The sequence below is a fragment of the Armigeres subalbatus genome, chromosome 3, assembly GCF_024139115.2.
Source record: "Armigeres subalbatus isolate Guangzhou_Male chromosome 3, GZ_Asu_2, whole genome shotgun sequence".
NCBI classification, from domain to species: Eukaryota; Metazoa; Arthropoda; class Insecta; order Diptera; family Culicidae; genus Armigeres; species Armigeres subalbatus.
This window is the reverse complement of record NC_085141.1, coordinates 189,837,895-189,854,236: the sequence shown is the minus strand read 5'-3', so window position 1 is coordinate 189,854,236 and position 16,342 is coordinate 189,837,895. Positions and strand designations below refer to the sequence as shown.

The 16,342-nt window shown below is 39.9% G+C and overlaps 1 long non-coding RNA gene across 2 annotated transcripts; it reads left to right on the top strand.

Annotated features, from left to right (window-relative positions):
- Positions 1–2,041: 2,041 nt before the first annotated feature.
- On the top strand, positions 2,042–10,681 carry LOC134220921 (uncharacterized). Of its 2 annotated transcripts, XR_009982110.1 has the most exons (4): positions 2,042–2,201; positions 2,265–2,734; positions 3,378–3,490; positions 10,134–10,681. It is a non-coding gene; the product is annotated as an uncharacterized LOC134220921 (long non-coding RNA). The 2 variants fall into 2 exon arrangements; XR_009982111.1 differs by having other exon boundaries at positions 2,042–2,734.
- The last annotated feature ends 5,661 nt before the right edge of the window (positions 10,682–16,342 follow it).

Sequence of the window (16,342 nt, the reverse complement as noted above, 5' to 3'; positions counted from 1 at the left end):
TAAACCCAAATTATTCAGATTCTTTTGTAAACACTTGGGGATGCATATCCAGTTTTCCGCGTAATGTCCGCCAGCTTGCCGGCAAGTTAAGCCCCAAACGCAATACAACGGAACGGCAACGGAAACGGAAAATTTGACAGTTACCCCATATATTTTCTGTCAAATTTTCCGTTTCCGTTGTATTGATGTATAAAAATTGAATTTCATTGCCATTAAAATTTTGTCTCTCTATTGGCGCTTTGATGTTGCATGAAGAAGATGAAGCAGAAAGATGATAATCGAAAAAAATCGCCACTGGAAAGCATACGAAGAAGTTTTTTTAAACTCTTCTCCAAAATTTTAAAGCATTTTAATTAAAAACGGTAAGCAGTATGGGGTTGGACTTTTCTTATGCTGTGTATTAATCTAATCTAATCTAATCGAACACAAACGCAGCCAGTACAAAGAAATCATCCTGGAAAATCATTGAGTTAGATGACGCCCAATATTTTTCTGGTCAATATTGAGGCACACAGCATACCAGTGGTATGACATAAACTTCAAAGCGGCCAGGCCCACTGCGTTGTGTTTGCCGCAGAGATGATTCTTCGAGATGTATCGTGTTCAATGAATCGCCTGCTTTGAGCGTAATTACAGCGGCACACTAGGAGTTAACTTCCTGAAATCAGTATGGCGAAAGGCATCTAAGGTACGATTTCTCAAAATTAAGCCCCTTCATCGAAAAAATATTTGGTAGGCGTAGTAGTGGACACCTTCCTACATAACCAGTACCAAATAGTTTTTCATGAAAAGTTCCTAATTTCGAGAAAACCCGCGTTAGATGTCTTTCGCCATACAAATTTCTGGCGGTTAACTCTTGCTGGCTATTTGCGCATATACGATAGCGCCTGGATGTGGAAGCGGCGAGTAGAAAATCAGCCACTGCCAATAATTCATTAGTCACTTCAACGTGATACATATCACGAATCTACAGGCACAGTCAAACAGACGTAACAGCTTGAACATTTTGCTGAGAAATCCATCACTAAACCCCTCTACCCCCACCTTGCGAGTATGTTACACGAAACAATGTTTCGTATGACACTGTCACCAGAAGGCGCTGGAGTGAAATGTCGAAGAATTACGACGCTAGCGCCTCTAGTTGTGAAAGGCGCAATCAATCAAATTCAAATTGATCGTCAAAGTCATGGTCGATGGTAATTTCTCTAGTGTTACGTCTGTTTGTCTGTGCTACAGGGGTTGAAGGATGCGTGGACATACCGTACCATACGCAAGGCGTTCTTTTTAAGTTCTTATTTTGGTAGTTGTACATAAATATGTAGTGAAATTATTATAATAAGATTATAATAATATTATTATAATATAATAATATTAAACATTATAATAAGAAATTATATCAAATTTTATATATTTGTAGAATATAACATTAACTAGGAGCCGAAGTTAACTCGGAATATACATCTCTTGTAGAAGAAGCTGGAAATTGTAAAGAATTTAATTATTATTTACAAATAAGCCGTTTGTTGTTTCGTACACGCACTGAATTTGTTTTTCATTTTTCACCGCGTAAAGTGTATTGTTTAACGTTGAATTTCGCATCGTACTGATCATTTTATCACTGTGTACCACGTCGAATTAAAGTTTTCATTGTTTTAAGTTAAAACTTTTAACGTTACACAGCAAAAAATAATGTAATATCCATCGACGTAATCGAAGCAATGTAACAAAAAATCGATGTATCATCAGAATTTGCATGCATATTAACATCCATTTCGATGTAATATTACATCAGCTGCAAATCCTTTTACAGGAACGAGATTCATCAAGTTCCATTACGTTGCAGCTGTGTAATATTCAAACGTTGAAACGGTAAATATTAAGCAGCATCAGATGCAACCAGTTGGTTCTAAATAGTTTGTGTGATATTACACAAATTTAGTGTAATATTGTATTTGATGTTGCTATAATTTTCAATCTAGCAACACTTCTCACTTTTCGTTTGCCGTGTCATCGATGAGAACCGGCCACCATATTTGTTTTGCCTCAAAGTAAAAATTGTTACGATTTAATCATCGAAATAAAAAACACTATTTAAATAGTGTCTTTAATTAAAATATCTAACGAAACACTGAAAAATTAGTTTGTTTATTGTAGTGCTTCATTTTCGTATAAAGCTTTTGCGGTTTTTTTCCTGAAAATTGGTAAGTAATTGAGAATTTTGTATTTGACACTGTTTTCAGCAATACATCAAGTTTCTTCCGTAGATCAAAATCGCAAAGCGAGCTCTCGCCGCTGGAAACTCGTCATGTTCACGGATGTATGTATCGCCGCCGGGTTTCGAAAGCATCACTCCGTGACAGAGCATCTATCATTTGGCTATGGAAACGGCCGCCAACCGTCACACTGGCCGGAGTGTCGTAGTGGGGATACATTTCCGACGGCCGTATCGGTGGCGTGACTATCCTGAGACCAATTGGCTCGATTGTATTCGGTTGTGTGTCGTTCCACCCAGGAGAAAATGATGCAATTCTTCAACCTGCACCTGTCCGGATTAGACCAAGCAGCTACAACCCGTTGATAGCCTGTCAGATGAATTTCGTTTTTCTGGGGTTCAGTTTGATTGATGAAACCCAAGCAATGGCATTCATTAGCACTAGTTTTGCAGAAACGGTGCGATTATTAATGATTATCCGTACAAAATCGTCATTAACCAAATCAGTTGAATGTGGATCTGGTAAGTACAGTTTTAGAGAAGAGAGTTGTTTAAGTATACTAAAAAATGGGATTATTCTTATAGTTTTTGATAGTTCTTGTTTATAAAGGTAGCCTCACGCTTCGGGAATATTTTCCGCGGAATTTTTCTCATGTTTTTTGCTACATATGCGATGTTTTCGGGATTTGGGCAAGGAAAATCGAAATCCCCGCCCCATTCAAAATGATCGGGGACCAACATCCGGTGGAAAATTTTACCGAGGTATGAGACTACCTAAAATCCTTATTTACTGAACCCAGTTGAAAACCGGAATGAGTGACTAGCAAAGTTGGTTTTTCCTTTTAATCCGTATTTATACGCAAAACTTAACTTCGGAAGTGGTGCGCTGCTTTCTTTTTGCAAAGCGCTATACAGCGCACCACTTCCGAAGTTAGTTTCTTTCGGATTCGGATTAGGATTCTGAAAAAATCCAATTTCGCTAGTCGCCCATTCTGGTTTTCAACTAGATTTATTATACAAGGATTTAAGGTAGCTCAAATCTCGGAAAATTTTTCCGCCGGGTCTTGGTCTCCATGCACTGGATCGAGTGTACATATATTTATAAAATAAATATGCTTATATACGGGTCTTTTCATAAAATTTATTCATATCTTTTTTTCTCCAGAACCGGAACTTGGTTTTATTACGCAAACAGACACCTCGGAAGATATTATTCAATAATAAGAATGATATGATGGATAATCCGCACGTTGCCTTATATTTCGGAATGCTTAAACAGTAAGTTGAGTTTTTTTAAATTATTTTTCTTGATTATGATTGAAAAGACTGGGAACTCATGTCAGGTTAGATAACGATTTTTGTGCGGCTGTTTTGGGCGACTTTTGGGGCCGATGCTCACGTTGAGTTTTTCAAGCTCCATGCACGCCGCGTATACGAGTGCATTACTCTATTTGATGCTGGGTACCTTGCGTGGACGCGGCGTGCACGCACTTAAAAAAACGCTTCGTGGGCATCGTCCGTTAGGTATCCACCAAACAAACGCGACGTGACTATCGCCGTCGCTTGGTGACTGCGTTTTTGTCGCCGCGCCGTTAGAAAGGAAGCGTGCGTATAAATGAAACATTCCATACGATAGTGTCGCGGGGATAAAATCGCTTAGGTTTGGGGGAGTCTCTAGGTTTCACAGTCTGCTTTTTTAGATTTAGACATCATAATTTTGTTTTCAGCTCGATCTATCGCTTTAAAAGTAATTGCTGTTTCATGAATTTATAATATAGGTTAAAGAATAAATAAATACATAAATTTATTTAATTTCAGCACTGGAACAGGTTGTTGAAACATTATCTTCCAGATGCTTCAATATTCAGCCACTGTGTGCTGGCGTTACTTGAATAGTTTCTCATCGGTGAACGAAATCGATCAGGTTCTTTTTGGGTGATGCAAGAAGGACAAGCTATTCCTGCTACCGGTACCGCACTCTGAACTGGTGGTTATCCTTTGATCACTTTGCTTGTGAAACTGAATGGCAAAGGTGTGTAAAGTAAGAAATATTTTAAATTATAATAATTAGGTTATAAGCTAGCAATGTGAACTGACTTATTGCAATTTGTATTTTTTGACACTATAGCCGGTTAGTGAATTCACTTTGTATTCACTTTTAACTTTAAGGATTCCGAGAGTATAAGGAGAGACCTGAATGGAATCCTTTGGAATTCCGTTATGAACTCTGGGATTCTGAAATGAATCGTTATGATATTCCGAAAAGAAGCTTTGAGATCTCTAAAAGAATTCTTTTTGGATTCTGAAAGGCATCGGTTTAAGATTCCCAAAGTAATCATTTTGGGCTTCTGAAATGAATCATTTAAGGATTCCAAAAGGAATACATTTACGATTCCGAAAAGAATTTATTTGAAAAGTATTTTTTTTTGCGAAGGGGATCTGGGATTGAAAAACAAACCTTTTTGGATTCCTAAATGAATGCTTTCTGGATTCCTGAAGAAATACTTTTGTGATTCTAGAAGGATTTTTTTTTGGTCTTTATTTTTGTGATTTTTTATTTTATTTTATAAATAAGTTCATCACCACATCTTAAAAGTTCATCATCACATCTTAAAAGAATTCTATTTGGGGTTCCGGAGAAATACCTTTGGGATTCTCGAAGAATTCTTTCGGGATTCTGACGGGAATCCTTTTGACATTCCGACTAAAATCCTTTTGGGATTTCGATGAGAATTCTTACGGAGTTCTGACGGGAATCCTTTTGGGATTCCGACCTCGATTCCGACGGGAATCTTTTCGGGTTTCCGACGGGAATCCTTTTGGGATTGCGACGGGAATCCTTTTGGGATTCCGACGGGAATCCTTTCGGGATTCCGACGGGAATCCTTTCGGGATTCCGACAGGATTCCGACGGGAATCCTTTCGATTCCGACGGAATCCTTTCGAGTTCCGACGAGAATCCTTTCGGGATTCCGACGAGAATCCTTTCGGGATTCCGACGAGAATCCTTTCGGGATTCCGACGAGAATCCTTTCGGGATTCTGACGGGAATCCTTTCGGGATTCCGACGGGAATCCTTTCGGGATTCCGACGGGAATCCTTTCGGGATTCCGACGGGACTCCGACGGGAATCCTTTTGACATTCCGACGGGAATCCTTTCGGGATTCCGACGAGAATCCTTTCGGGATTCCGACGGGAATCCTTTCAGGATTCCGACGGAATCCTTTTGGAATTCCGACGGGAATCCTTTCGGGATTCCGACGGGAATCTATTCGGGATTCCGACGGGAATCCTTTCGAGAATCCGACGGGAATCCTATCAGATTCCGACGGGAATCCTTTCGAGATTCCGATTGGAATCCTTTCGGGATTCCGACGGGTATCCTTTAGGGATTCCGACGGGAATCCTTTCGATTCCGACAGGAATTCTTTCGGGATTCCGACGGAAATTCTTTCGGGATTCCGACGGGAATCCTTTCGGGATTTCGACGGGAATCCTTTCGGGATTCCGACGGGAATCCTTTCGGGATTCCGACGGGAATCTATTCGGGATTCCGACGGGAATCCTTTCGGGATACCGACGGGAATCCTCTCAAAGTTGCGACGGGAATCCTTTCGGGATTCCGACGGGAATCCTTTCGGGATTCCGACGGGAATCCTTTCGGGATTCCGACGGGAATCCTTTCGGGATTCCGACGGGAATCCTTTCGGGATTCCGACGGGAATCCTTTCGGGATTCCACCGAGAATCCTTTCGGGATTCCAACGGGAATCCTTTCGGAATCCTTCCAATATTCCGACGGAAATCGTTTCAAGATTCTGTTGAAATTCTCCCGGGATTCCGACGGGAACCCTTTCAGGATTCGGACGGGAACCCTTTCGGGATTCCGACGGCAAACTTTTGGGATTCCCGAAAAAAAACCACGAAGCAAAACCTATTTTTTCCGAAGAAAAACCTTCAGAAATCCCAAAAAAAAATCCAGAGGAATCCCAGAAGGATTTCCTTAAAAATTCCTGATGTTTTTGCTCAGGAGTCCAAGAAAAATTATCTCAGGAATCACAAAAAGATTGCTTTCGTATTACCAGCAGCATTTCTTCGGGTATCCAGAAGGATTATCTCAGGAATCCCAGGGGGATTCCCTCAGGAATCTAAAAAAAATTCTAAGGAACCTAAGATGGAATCGTTTGGGAATCCTATAAGTATTTACTCAGGAGTTCCAGAAAGATTCCCTCAGGAATCCCAAGAAATCAATATCTCAGAAATCCCAAAAAAATACCAAAAGGAATCTCGTAGGAATCCTAAAAGTATACTCTCAGGACTCCCAGAAGGATTCTCTCAGGAATCCCAGAAGGATTTTCTTAGGAATCACAGAAGTATGTCCTCAGGTATCTTGAAAAAATTATCTCAGAAGGAATCCGAGAAGGATTCCTCACGAATTCCAGATGGATTCTCTCAGGAATCACAGAAGTAATCGCGAAGGAATCTTAGAAGTATACTCTCTGCCGAGCTCTCTGCACTCCCTCAAGAATCCCAGAAGGATCTTCTCACGAACCGGAAGATTTCTCTCAAGAATCCCAGAACGTTTTTCTCAGAAATCCCAGAAGGATTTGCTCAGGAATCTTGAAATGATTTTCTAAGTAATCCCAAAAAGATTTTTTCATGAATCCTAGCAGGATTCCCTCACGAATTCCAGAAGGATTTTCTCAGGAATCCCAGAACGATTTCCTCACGAAAATATTATCAAAGGAATCCCAGAAGGATTCTTTCAGAAATCCCAGAAGGATCCCCTCACGAATTCCAGAAGGTTTCTCTTAGGATTCTCAGAAGGATTTCCTCAGGAATACCAGAAGTATACTTTCAGGATTCCCAAAAAGATTGTTTCAGTAATCCCAGAAGTATTTTCTCAGGAATCTCGAAAAGATTATCTTAGAAAACCCAAAAGGATTTCCTCAGGAATACCATAAATATCCCCCACGAATTTCAGAAGATTTCTCTCAAGATTCCCAGAAGGATTTAATTAGGAATACCAGAACGATTTTCTCAGGAATCCCACAAGGATTTGCTCAGGAATCTTGAAATGATTTTCGGAGGAATCCCAAAGGGATTTTTTCATGAATCCTAGCAGGATTCCCTCACGAATTCCAGAAGGATTTTCTCAGGAATCCCAGAACTATTTCCTCACGAAAATATCATCGAAGGAATCCCAGAAGGATTCTTTCAAGAATCCCAGAAGGATCCCCTCACGAATTCCAGAAGGATTCTCTCAGGATTCCCAGAAGGATTTTCTTCAGGAATCTCGAAAAGATTATCTAAGGAATCCCATAAGGATTTCCTCAGGAATGCCAGAAGGATTTTCTCAGGAATCTCAAAAAGGTCATCTAAGGAACCCCAAATCCCAGAAGGATCCCCTCACGAATTCCAAAAGATTTCTCTCAAGATTCCCAGAAGGATTTCCTCAGGAATCCCAGAACGATTTTCTCACGAATCCCAGAAGGATTTCCTCAGGAATTTCGGAAAGATTATCTAAGGAATTCCAAATGGATTCTTTCATGAATCCCAGAAAGATCCACTCACGAATTCCAAATGGATTCTCTCAGGATTCCCAGAAGGATTTTTTCAGAAATCTCGGGAAGGTTATCTAAGGAACCCCAAAACGATTTTTTAATGAATCTCAGAAGGATTCCCTCACGATATCCAGAAGGATTTTCTCAGGAATCTCAGAACGATTTCCTCACGAAAAGATTATGAAAGGAATCCCAGAAGGATTCTTTCAAGAATCCCAGAAGGATCCCCTCACGAATTCCAGAAGGATTCTCTCAGGATTCCCAGAAGGATTTCCTCATGAATCCCAGAAATATCCCCCATGAATTCCAGACGATTTCTCTCAAGATTCCCAGAAGGATTTCCTCAGGAATACTAGAACGATATTCTCAGGAATCCCACAAGGATTTGCTCAGGGATCTTGAAAAGATTATCTAAGGAACCCCAAAAGGATTCTTTCATGAATCCCAGAAGAATCCCCTCACGAATTCCAGAAAATTTCTCTCAAGATTCCCAGAAGAATTTCCGCAGGAATCCCAGAACGATTTTCTCAGGAATCCCATAAGGATTTGCTCAGGAATCTTGAAAAGATTAACTAAGGAATCCTAAATGGGTTTTTTCATGAACCCTAGAAGGATTCTCAAGAATTTTTAAAGGAATTTCTCAGGAATCGCGTAGGAATATTAGAAGTATACCCTGTGGATTTCCTCAGGAATCTCGGAAAGATTATCTAAGGAACCCCAAGAGGATTCATTCAGGAATCCCAGAAGGATTCCCTCACGAATACCAGAAGAATTATCTCAAGATTCCCAGAAGGATTTTCTCATGAATCACAGAACGGTTTTCTCAGGAATCCCAGAAGAATTTGCTCAGAAAGAAAAGATTTTCTAAGGAATCCCAAAAGGATTTTTCCATGAATTCTAGAAGGATTTTTCCTCGAATTCTAGAAGGATCTCCTCACGAATTCCAGAAGGATTCTCTCATGAATCTCAAAAGGAATCGCGTAAGCATCATAAAAGTATACTCTCAGGATTCCTTCAGGAATCTCAGAAGGATTTCCTCAGGAATCTCGGAAAGATTATCTAAGGAACTCCAAAGGGATTCTTTCATGAATCCCAGAAGGATCCCCTAACGAATTCCAGAACGATTCTATCAGAAATCCCAAAAGGATTCCCTAATGAATTCCAAAAGAATTCTCTCAAGATTCCCAGAAGAATTTCCTCAGGAATCCCAGATCGATTTTCTCAGGAATCATAGAAGGATTTCCTCAGGAATCTTGAAAAGATTATCTAAGGGATCCCAAAAGTTTTTTTTTTATGAATCCTAGAAGGATCCCCTCACGAATTCCAGAAGGATCCCCTCACGAATTCTAAGAAAGATGATCCAAGGAACCCCAAAAGGATACTGTCAGAAATATCGGAAGGATTCCCTCACGAATTCCAGAAAGATTTTCCCAGGAATCCCAGAAGAGTTTTCTCAGAAATCTCGAAAAGATTATCAAAGGAATCTCAGAAGAATTCTTTCAGGAATCCCAGAAGGATCCCCTCACAAATTCCAGAAGGATTCTCTAAGGATTCCTAGAAGGATTCTCTCATGAATCTCAGAAGGAATCGCGTAGCAATCTTAGGAGTATACTTTCAGCATTCCCAGAAAGATTTTCTCAGGAATCATAGAAGGATGTTTTCATGATCCCAGAAGGATTTCCTCAGGAAGAAATCTAAGGCATCCCAGAAGAATTTTTCAGGAATCTCAGAAGGAATCGCGTTGGAATGTTAGAAGTATTCTCTCTGGATTCCCTCATGAATCCCAGAAGGATTTCCTCAGGAATCTTGAAAACATTATCAAAGGAACCCCAAAAGGATTTTTTTCAGGAATCCCAGAAGGATTTCCTCAGGAATCCTAGAAAGAATCCTTCGGATTCTTATGAAGATTCCCTTCAAAATTCAAAAAAATACCTTCCGTACAAGGATTCATTAGGTTTAGAAAGATTCCATTCCGAAATCCAAGAGAATTTGTTCCGGAATGCCTGTAAGATTTCCTTCGTATTCAATGGATTTTCTTCAGAATCTAAAAAAATCGCTTCGGAACTAACCTAATGCAATAATGAACCGTACCAGATTACTGATATATCTATAGATTTTCTTCCGGATTTCATGAAGTTTTTTTTCATTCCCATGTTGGTTCCATTCGGAATCTAACAATTTCAAACGTTTGTGCTAGGAGGTTTCACATCGAAATACCAAAAATTCGCCTAGCGCCTAAACAAGTACACCTAATCATCTCGGAACATGGCTCCTACTGGATCCAGATTTTTCTATACCAATTCCTTTGTCGGTCATGTGCATAGAACTGCTAAACATGTTTTACTCATTATTTTCAGCGGTTTTGAAGCGGCTACGGATGCGGAAGCCTACCGTACTATTTTGTTCAATATCACTCCGGCGAAGGTAATGGGCTACCATTGGTCTGCAGATCGATACTGGAACCTGGATTCCGAATAATTCATGAAATGCAGTTATAAACAACCTGTTTTCACCATGGCATGCGCAACCTACGGACGGCAACGGGATTTAGGGAAAATGCTCTTTGCAGATCTGCGTCAAGATACCGATGTATTGGACATTTATAAATAGATTATAATAAAAGTATTAAATTAGCAAATCCCTAAAAAACTTGATTAGAAATTATTGAAGTAAGGAAACCACGAAAAAACTCCATGAAACAAATGCTATGTACGTCGCACTATTACGTTCCTTTATTTTACGTCACCTAGATTACATCGAATAATTTTTACATCGGGAAAAATCACATCGATTCTGTTTATTACACAGCAAGCTCTTGAGTACATCGCGCAGTGTAATATTCAACAATCGATGGAATCGACGGGTTGCAGCGATTTCGATGTAATATTCAACAAAAATTTTTGCTGTGTAGTTACCGCGATAAAACCGGTAAAACATAATTGTTTATCGCAGTCCGTGGCGCGAGAAAAAGTGTTTAAACTCGTCACTGTCCGCTAAAGGCTGGTTTACAGTTCGGAAAACGTATCCCGGGATTTGGTCCCCCATGTATTTTCAATGGAGCTCGGGATTTGAAATCCCGAGGCGGAAAACGAGTTCGCAAGAAAATAACTTTTTTCCCGAGGTGTAAACCCAACCGCGGGATTTTATCTGGAAAACAAAAAAAACTCTACACACATTTTTTCCTGCGGGAACAATTCATCTGGAATTGTTTCCGTACGGGTTTTCAAGTTTGAATCGTGGTTCGCTAAGTTGGCATGAAAGAAAATAAAAAAAAAATGTCTTCCGAAAATAAATATAATCAGGTTTTTCTGGATGTCGACTATTTAGAAGACTTCGGTGATGATGATGTGCAAAATTTTGAGCTATACTCAGAAATAGACGAAGAATATTCGCAGGAGTTGGAAGAACCCACACACTTAATTTTTTTACCGGGATCTCAGCAAAATGTTGAACTTTTACCGAAAATCGCACAGCCGTGCCCCAGTAAACATGTTTTTTGCCGAGATTTCTGTCAAAATTGCTGATAATCAGCTAATCATTTGCCGAAAATCAGCTAACAAACGCTATTTTTGCCGGAATATCAGTTATTTATTTTGCTGGCGCACGGCTGTGCGGATTTTTGCCGAGCTGCAGAAATAAAAACTAAGTGTGCAGCGAAGAACCCCAGGGCAAGAAGAGAAAACGCGCAGCAAAAAAAAATCAAAACGTGACCAAGAAATTGACATTAAACTGTCTATTTGCGAGGAAATAAAAAAATAGCACTTCACTCGGCAACCGTACCTACAACCACAAGTAGTCTGCTCCTGAAACAGTGTTCGGTCTGTGTGATTATTCGATACGCAGTCGTCTCGACTCTTCATTTGAAATCGGAAAGCAGAATGTCATTAGTTTGCAGTTCATGTGTCAGTGATATCGGAGAAATACAAGTGGAGTGCCAAGGCGAGGGGCGATCAACTCGTTAAATCAGTTGAATTGTAAATACGTGCATCTAAAAATACATGAAAAAATACTTGAAAAATACAAAAATTCTTCTTGGAACCTTAATTCAAAATAATTCATTAATACACCGACAATCCGTCAATACGACATAAAGTACAATTTTAATACCTGATTAATACGCCGATTCACCAAAAATACGTCAATACATGTCAATTCCAATCTGTTTATTTTGACAGATATGGAAATGGAATTATTGTTTTGAAAAAGAAAATCTGAGGCACAACATGCGTAGGCATGTAATCTCCATTCCATTACTACCGACTCAGCGATACCTGCACCAAGGAGGATGGACACAATCGAGATGGAAAAATCACTTTCGGAATATTGTGGAGGATATCCTTGGGGATCCAATCACCCAGCGAATCCCCCTGCGGGATTTGCTCGCATCAACGTATTTAAGACAATTCCGGATGTGTTCAAAGCGAGTTTTGTTGGTGAATAGTTATAACCATAACGATATTTGAAAAATCATCCGAAAACGTTCACAGCTTTTATCGCAATCCACATGATTTCCGGGTTGTCCCAGGACATTAGAAACTACACTGGCCGGCAGAGCTCAGATATATGTACCTTGAATTTTATATAAAATATTGCGGTAAAACCAAAATGACTTTTTCGGCAAGAAATTGATTTTTGAACATCTTTCCTATCATTCAGTGTCAGTTTTTTCTCTAAGTCTTCGTGAATTGATCTCAATAGTAAAATAAGCACTCGAATATGCTGTGAAATCATCAATAATTTTGATTTCAAATCAAAATAAATGGCAATGAGTGACCATAACGTGATCCAAAACATTTTTGAACCTTTCAATCATTTTTACCAGCTTACTAAATATTAATCTCGATGCTAACGTAGCAAAAATAGTCCTCAGCATTATAAATACATCATTATCGAAAAAGTTTTCATTTCATTCAAGATCAAAATATATTGAAACATGTAATCTTCTTGTCTTTGTTTTGAAAAGAATTTGATGGTTTTGGCAAATATGAGCACGATAATAATGCAATTTCACGAGGTCGAAGCAAATTCTTCTCTTCCCTCCTACCATTGCTCCCCTTGCTCTTCTCAAATCCCATTACTATCTGTCAGAGTTTGAGTGAAACACAGCTGCCATTTCAGAATTTTGCTTCGACTTCGCGAGTGAAAAAAATACCGTCAACAAGACGCGAAAAATTCAATTCATAATGAAAAATACAAGTAAAATTCAATTAATGATGAACTTAATACACTACAATACAAAAATACACAAAAATACGCCAATACGCTAAAAAATACAGAAATTCAAAATAATTCCTCAATACGCCTTTTCAATTCAGGCAGATGAATCGTAAATACATGAGTTGACAGCCCCTCGTGCCAAGGCTTTTGTAAAGCTATTTTTCTTCCCCGATGCTGTGGCATAGCAGCGGATATTTTCGAAGAAGTCGTGAAAAATAAACAATAGACCTCTTCATGTTTTCAAAAAGTATCAAAAATTCAACCGGTCAGCCAAGAATCACAATTCTTATGCTAAAATAAGTCTCCTGTCAAATTTTCAGCTAATTCGGATAAAATTTCGAGGTGGCTCAAGTCGATTTAGTGTTTTTGGGCTATTTTCAATTTTGGAAAAAATCTAACAAGAGATATAAACGTCGAAAACTATCGCAACAACCTCTATACGGAAGCTTTTGGTGTGTTCTACAAGTCTTGTGAACATTGCGATTTGTTCCGTTCACGTTTTGTCCATGTTAAAGTGATTTTCAAGCTTTTAAGTGCATAAAAATACTGTTTCCCCCAAAAGTCGTTGTTCTACAAAATTCTTGAGTTTATGACAAATGATTGTTAATTTATTATATTATTATTCCTCTTTTTACCCTGGAAATTTGAGTAATATAATTGCCTATGTGCGATTTACCGTTGAATTCTTAAAAATCAGAAGCTGAACATTTGTAATAAATTTGCACGTTAGGATTTCTTCAAGCAAGTTGTTCGAACAAAACATAAATTAAATCATATGATATTTGATGCTTACAACAAACGACTTCCAAATTTTGTTAAATTCATCATATGTCTGCATGATTTTAACAATGAGGGCATTGTAGTAACAAGTGAAATCGAAGCTTCTTTGTTTGAACAACTTGTTTGAAGAAATCTCAGCGTGCAAATTTATGACAAATGTTCAGCTTCTGATTTTTAAGAATTTAACGGTAAATCGCACATGGGCAATTATATTACTCAAATTTCCAGGAAAAAAAGAGGAACTATAATATAATAAATTAACAATCATTTGTCATAAACTCAAGAGTTTTGTAGAACAACGACTTTTGGGGGAAACAGTATTTTTATGCACTTTAGAGCTTGAAAATCACTTTAACATGGACAAAACGTGAACGGAACGAATCGCAATGTTCACAAGACTTGTAGAGCACACCAAAAGCTTCCGTATAGAGGTTGTTGCGATAGTTTTCGACGTTTATATCTTCTGTTTGATTTTTTTTCCAAAATTGAAAATAGACCAAAAACACTAAATCGACTTGAGCCACCTCGAAATTTTATCCGAATTAGCTGAAAATTTGACAGGAGACTTATTTTAGCATAAGAATTGTGATTCTTGGCTGACCGGTTGAATTTTTGATACTTTTTGAAAACATGAAGAGGTCTAATAAACAACTATTTTGGATGTGCAACTCGTGCACTAAACTTATGGATGATGCCCGTTTTCGTAATACCACCCGTGCTGCCTATGAAATTGGAAAAGTACACGCTCTAAATTATCACAGTGACATCTTGCAAAACCTTAAGCGGGAAATAATGGAAGAGCTAAAATCAGAAACAAAAACAAATTTTGCAAGGCTGATCAACTCCAACTCGTTTACTCCTAAGTCCTCCAAGCAAGCCGATATCAATCCGGGATTCACCAGAAGTCGGAGACTTTTCACCACGATCGATGATGAAAACGCCAAACGTAAGCGTCCTCTAGTTCTAGGAACCGGAAGCACTCCCTCTCCGTCGATGGAAATCGCTACCGTTCCAACGGCTAGGCCTAAGTTTTGGTTGTACCTGTCACGAATCGCAAGGGATGTGTCTGTCGAACAGGTAGGCGTTTTAGCTAAAAAGCGTCTTGGGACTGAAGATGTGAAAGTGACTCGACTAGTTGCCAAAGGAAAGGACATCAGTACACTATCGTTTGTTTCCTTCAAAATCGGAATGGATTTCGAACTGAAAGCGAAAGCCCTGTCCTCATCTACATGGACTAGAGGAGTGTTATTCAGAGAGTTCGTTGACGACAGAGTTGAAGAAAATTTTTGGCGTCCGAAGCCTGCTTCGGATTTCAACGACCCGCTGGATATTTCATCGGACGAAGTTTTGCTGATGGAGTAAATTGTCTTCAATACCGGCATCACTCCCCGGGATGCATACCTGCCACAAGCCGTAAGGAAGTCCCTATCTCTCTCATCGTAGTCGAGCCTCCCCAGCCAGCGATCTTCAGTCATCCCGGCCCTTCGTTTGAGTTGGGAGACGAGATCTTCCGAGCCCCCGTTACAGGCAAGTATCGTAATCTTCCAAGCACTTTGTCTCCTGATTCATTCATCGCTTTCAGTCTGCCGCATACATCTACTCACCGGGTTTCGAAACAAACTTATGCTAACCGTACTGAGGAAATTTCCTTCGTCAATGCCTGCAGCTTGACACCAGGACGCATAAGTGCCACAAGCACAGAGGAAGCCCCTAATCCACTCAACACAGTCGCGCCCTTCCTGCCTACGATCATCAGCCGTCCTGGTCCTGTGTTTGGGATTGGAGACGGGGGCTTCCGCACTCCTCTCTCCGGCAAGTATCAACCATCAATGAACGCTTTTCTGTCTGAAAGTTCTCCGGTTTCTAGTGAAAACATGGCTGAATCCATTCTCCCGTCGGAACTGCTGATTAATAACATGTCTAGGATGCCAATAATCGACCGTTCACCGGGATGCACGCCTACTAGCTCAATGGAAGCCCTCAATCCGCTCATTGCAGTGAGCCAATCCTGCCAGTGCTCCGCAGTCATCCCGGTCCTGTAATTGAGTCTGGCACGGAGGGCTTCCAAACCGTTATTGCAGGCAAGTACAATATCGTCCCGAACAATTCTCTTCTGGTAACATCTGTTACTTCCAGTATCCATCCAGTTGACGCTGATTCCAACCCCGAGCAGCCTGCTATATCATCCAACGTTTCTAACGATAGCCTGCCGGTCAGAGGATCCATTTCGCCTAGTGAATTACCTGCTCATGCATTGTGCATCTACTACCAGAATGTGCGCAGGCTCCGTACTGAGGTGGACTCTTTCTTTCTGGCTGCTAGTGAATGTGACTACGACGTAATTGTTTTAACGGAAACTTGGCTAGACGAACACATCCTCGGCTTACAGCCATTCGGTCCTAAGTTTGCTGTTTACCGTACAGATCGTAGTTCAGCTAACAGCACTAAGTCTCGCGGAGGAGGAGTTTTGGTAGCAGTCTCAACACGCTGGAATAGCTACGTTGACTCTACATTGACAAGCATAGCATTGGAGCAGTTATGGATTAGAATTTCTACGACAGATCGATTG